The sequence below is a fragment of the Acanthisitta chloris genome, unplaced genomic scaffold (genome assembly GCF_000695815.1).
Source record: "Acanthisitta chloris isolate BGI_N310 unplaced genomic scaffold, ASM69581v1 scaffold834, whole genome shotgun sequence".
NCBI classification, from domain to species: Eukaryota; Metazoa; Chordata; class Aves; order Passeriformes; family Acanthisittidae; genus Acanthisitta; species Acanthisitta chloris.
The window spans coordinates 29,795-35,393 of NW_008669621.1; the positions used below are offsets into that span (position 1 = coordinate 29,795).

Sequence of the window (5,599 nt, forward strand, 5' to 3'; positions counted from 1 at the left end):
CTAGTGGAAGGTGCCCCTGCCCAGGGCAGGAGGGGAGAATATGATCTTCAAGGTCCTTCCAACCCAAGCCATTCCATGCTTCTATGATGATAAAATCTCTGTGAGCCGCACCTTTCCAAGTTCTCCACAAAACATTCCCCGACGAGTTTGTGTTAGCCCTTATGCTTCTTGAGGCACTGCATCTGCTTCCACAGCAAAAGGAGAAGAGTTTCACAACCATCAATCGAGATGAAGGGCCTGGAGTGACTCAGATGTGGATCTCCAGGAATGTGTTTTTCCTTGGCATTTCAGAGCTGGAGTTCCTGGCAGGATCTCCCACACTGGATCTCATTAACTCCCTGCGCAGACAGGGCAGGATGGCTGTGTGCTGGTGCCTCTCTCTCATTTACAGGAGGCTCTTGAGGCATCAAATGCTCAGCCCTGAGGGTAGATCCCATCTCAGATAGGCTTATCTCCCTGCTGGGATGATTTCATCCTGGAGGTTCAGATTGTATCTCCACTCTTTCATTTCCAGGCCTCTCCCCATCAGGCTTTGAAGAAATCTTTCCTCGTTTTATTGACTGATAACTCTGCTTTAGATGGAAACAGCTTGAGAACAGCATATTCCTTGCTAATATTTCCCCAGGATCAAGGACCACCAGCTCCAAGATCCTGCACTTTCCGTTGTAGGTGGGTTTTAGGAGCTGTTATGCCTCTCCAGCCGCGGTATATGTGACTTTATAGAGTTACTCCAGTGACTTCATTATGGCCAGACAGGAAAAATTCCAGCACTCTGCATGGAATTTATTCTGCAGCAATTACAGGTCCCTCCGCAACTGCCTTGGCACATGGCTCCACTCATTCCTCGAGTCCACTTCCTCTGGAAAATTCCACTGCCACTGCAGGAAAACTGCTTACGCAATCCAAGCTTTCCTCAGAGAGACTCAAAGGAGCTTAAATCATCCCTGGACTTTCCTCTGGGAGAAACCTGAGCTGTCAGTGGTGGCCAGAAGAGCAGCCCTGGAGGAGGCTGACGTCACCTGTGCCTATGGGTGATAAGGTTTGCCTTACCTGTGGGAGCTACATCCCACGGGATGGGGAAGGAAGGAGCGAAGGAAGGAAATGCTTTCTCCACAGGAAGCTTATTTTCCCCCTCTAAGATTAGAAATACTTCAGCAGCATTTGCATAAAACATGAAGGGAAAAATTGAAACTATACCTCTCTCTACGTTCCTGTTGTATTCAGGGACTTGCTTCACATTTGGGAGCTGATTTGCTTTGGGAGCTGATTTGGGAGTGTGTGTGTTTGGAGCTGCCTGACCTACCCTAGTGGTTGCTGCCAGCTGGAGCTGCCTCAGTTCCTCCTCTCCTTGCCAAAGCTGTGTTCAGCTTCAGTTCTCTTGATTACTGTCATGAAATTCCAGCCAAATAGGCATTAACATTTTCCTTCTGGAAAATTGAGCAGTTAGTTTAAGGGGAAAATGGAGGGAGTGAAGATCTGCAGCCCTTGCTGGTGCCTGGGGGGTGCAAGATGCTGCTCCTCAGAGCTCTGTGAAGAAATGGACATCAGGAGGAATTTCTTTATGGAAAGGGTGATCAAATACTGGAAGTGGCTGCCCAAGGAGGTGATGGAGTCACCATCCCTGGAGGTGTCCAAGGAACAACTGGATGTGGCACTCCGTGCTCTGGTCTAGTTGACAAGGTGGTGATGAGTCACAGGTTGGACTTGATCTCGGAGGTCTTTTCCAGCCTTAATGATTCTGTGAAGTTAAGGTGGTTTTGGTCAGTCTGCCTTGCCTCTGTGATTATTTTGTCATGGTTTAACCCCCAGCCCAAACCAGCACAGCTAATTAAGAAGTTAATCCTGAAATGTTTTCTAATAATTGGGGTTTGATTGAAAAGGAGCTTGGGATTAACACCTGTGGGGGGGTTTTGCCAGCCACTCTTTGTGCTGAAGTGTGTGAGGTTTGCCTGCAGCCTGGGGTGAGGATGAGGATGAATCCAGGTGAGCTGAGCTCATGGCTCACCACCCTGAGGCAACCAGGCTTCTTCCCTCCTTCCCTGCTCTTCAACATGGCTCTGCTCCTGCAACTGGTCAGACCCTGCCATGGGCTGTTTGGACTCACTGACCTGGCAGCAAACCATTGGGATTGCCTAATTTATTGAATTAAGGAGTTGACAGCTCCAACAAGCACTGGATGCAAGGCGGGAAGGAAAATTACCTGGTTATGAGAGTGAAAATGTGGAGAAACCTCTCCCTTCTCATTTTCCAATAGGTGGAACTCATCCAGGCTGTAATTGGGGTGTTCCTCTGAGGGGGATGGTGAGGTAATTCCTCCTAAATTCCTCTGGAGAATACAAGCCAAGAGGCATCAGATTCCAGTCCCTCATGTTAGGCTGAACAAGATTCTTTGTGGATGGCACACAGGCAGCTCTTGAGCAGAGACTTTGGAAGTGTCCTGACATGAGCATCATCTTTGTTTCTTCTCTGTAACATATTAACTGCTGAGTCAAAAAGCTTGAATTGAGGCTGTCTGTTGTGGTTTTCCTGGGGAAAAAAAACCTCTCCTCCAGAAAGTGACTTCACCCAGGGGGAATTGCATCAAACCAGGTAATAGGTGCAAGTAAGGAGGTTTGCTTTCAGAGTCATCTTTGCTCCAAGCTTGTGCCCAAGATGTGGAGCTAAGCATGAGTAGTTCCCATGTGGGGTTGGAGCTTAGGTCCAGCCCCCAGGACATGCTGTTGGATGTGGATTGAGTTGGTCTTTAGAGAGGATAAATTCTGTAGGAGGCTTTTCTTTCAGCAGAAAAGCCTGGAGAGGGGCAAGGTTGATCATTAGGTCATAGACTCATGGAATGTTCTGAGTTGGACCCACAAGGATCACCAGTCCAACTCCTGCTCTGCACGGGACACCCTGACAATCCCACCCTGTGCCTGAGAGCATTGTCCAAACACACCTTGAGCTCTGTCAGCCTTGGGGCTGTGACCACTGCCCTGGGAGCTGTTCCAGTGCCCAAACACCCTCTGGAGGAAGAACCTAGTCCTGATATCCAACCTAAACCTTCCCTGACACAGTTGTTGTCTTTCACACTTGTCACCTTGAACACTGCAGGAAAAGCTTCTCAGCAGGTTTTATCCAGATCTTGAGGTAGATGATGCCTCTCTGTCCACCTCTACCAGCAGAATATTCCCCCTGCATCTCCCAAAGCAGACTAAGATCTCTTGGGAAGGGACATTGGGTCAGGATAGAGCATTATCTATGAGCAGCCTTACATGGTTTTCTCCTCTTCCTTTTCATGCTAGTTATCCTGCTGCTTCCTGCAAGGTGTGTAGGTTGTTCCCAACCTTCTTTTCCTTCCTTCCTTGTACTTTAAGGATGCTCCAGAGGTCAAAATGTTTTTGTCAGCATCTGCTGGAAGGAGAGCTTGTCCTCAGCAGTGACTATTTCATGTTCTCAGGGTGTAAAGAATGGTCTTCCCCCTTGGTTAAATACCATCAGTGTTGTGGCTATAACATGGACAACTTGAGCAAACCCGCTGCAAATCTCATATGGTGAGTTAGAGTGTGTGTTAGAGCAGGGCTGGAAAGGGTGAGGATGAAATGAAGCTGCTGGTGAATAATGCTGAGCTATAACCCTGCCTGGGACTCCCTCAGCAGGAGTCAGCACTTTGGTGTGTTAGATATGTGTCTTCTTCTGAAGTTGGAATGAGGTTTGTGGGAGAGTTTCCTCAGGTGAAACTCTAAATACTGAGGGAAATGTGGGACAAAGAGCAAAACTGCTTTTATATCAGCAGAGATAAGGAAAGAGTAGGATGCTGGACTTTTAGGTCAGCATATACACGCTCTGGAGTCAGGGAGGTGGTGCCAACAAGGAGATGAGACTTCTCAGTGACTAGTGAAGCCTTCAAAGGGTAGAACAAGCTGCTAACAAAGAGCTGTAATTATCCTGTTGTCTGTTGAAGTGTTGAGGCAAGAAATGCAGTCCTTGGAATTATTAGAAAGCTTGGAGGTGGCTTTTTTATCTCAAAAGGCAGAGGAAGCTGTGTGGGGAGTGGTTGCTTCAGTGGTGTGAGCAATGGGGTGGTACAGGCTGAGGCCAACCATGGAAGGAGCCTTTCCTTCCCCCAAATTCTCATAGGGTTCATTATTCTGGGGAAAGGAATAAATGCTTCATTGTCCTGGTAGTTTACTGAGTGCAACAGACTTCACAGAGCTTCAAGCAAGCACAAACATGGCCTAAAACCCAGGGGAGAAGGTTAGGAACAGGTGATTGAGAAGTTGTGTGCAGGTTAGAGTGAGGGCAAGGAAAAATTCCATGTGAAATCACCCAGAGATAAGAGCGGTAATAAAGTCTCAGCCTGAAGAAACTCATCCTGGAGTACTTCAGGAAGTGTCTGTGCAGGTGCTGAAAAAGTTGGCATGGAATTGTTTTCAGAGGGTTTTGGAGGAGAAGGGAAACCTGGAGAAGCAAAAAAGGGGAGATGGAAGTAGAACCTTTAAAAGGGAAGGAAGGAGGTGGAGGTGTCTGGCCCAACTAGTCACACCAACACCAGAGCACGTTTGGTGGTGTTTATAAGTACCTGGAGACTACTATAGTGATAAATCAGCCCCGATGAAGTGTTTTTTGCTCAGGTGATGAGGTAACTGTCCCCTTTGTGAGGGGAAAACAGGTCCATGTGTCTTGGCTGTGACTCAGCCCCACGTGGTGTCCTGATAAGGGAACTGTGGGAGAGCAGTTCAGGCTGAATCTCTGCCTGGTGAGTCTTTACTGCACTGGGGGCTCCCTGCCAGCTTTGGGTTGCTCCAGCTCTAACTGCTTGGCATAGGTGTAGGAGCAGCCAGGTTTCTGATTCCCTTCCCTCTTATTGTGTCCATTCCTTGGAGGCCAGAAGTATCAGCCAGGAGGTCACTGCTTGGTCAGTGTGACAAAGGAGTTCACAGAATTGTAGGATTGCGGTCACTGATTTACTAGTTGAGTTGTTCTAACACTTCATCACCCCAGAATGTTGCAGGACATCCCTCAGTCACAGAATCACAGAATCAATCAGGTTGGGAAAAAACCTTCAAGATCATCAAATCCAACCTGTGACCCATCACCACCTTGTCAACTAGACTATGGCACTTATGCTCCTTAAACACCTCCAGGGATGGTGACTCCATCATCTCCCTGGGATGAAGGTAGGAAAGCTCTACAGAGAGACCTGGACTGACTTTATCAGTAGGCTGAGGATAACTGCAGGAGTGGCAATGAGACTCAGTGTGCTGGTCCTGCACTTGGGACACAACAGTCCCATGCAGCTCCAGACTGGGGGAGGAGTGGGGAGAAAGGTGTTGGTCCCAAAGGGACTTGGCAGTGCTGGTGGCAGCAGCTCAGCGTGAGCCAACAGTGTGCACAGGTGGCAAAAGGCCAATGGCATCTTAGCCTGGCTCAAGCACAGTGTGGCAGCAGGACCAGGGCAGTGATCATCCCCCTGTGCTCGGCACTGGGGAGGTCACAGCTCAGTGCTGTGCTCAGCTTTGGGCACTCACTGCCAAAAGGCCATTGAGGCACTGGAGTGAGTCCAGCCAAGGGCAGCCAAGGGCAGCAAAGGGCTAGAGCACATGGGGAAGGGCTGAGAGAG

General features: G+C 48.8%; 1 protein-coding gene across 1 annotated transcript in view; it reads left to right on the forward strand.

Annotated features, from left to right (window-relative positions):
• Positions 1-5,599, forward strand: part of ZC3H18 (zinc finger CCCH-type containing 18) — a 45,579-nt gene that overhangs the window by 22,230 nt on the left and 17,750 nt on the right. The gene's annotated exons all lie outside the window — the stretch shown is intronic.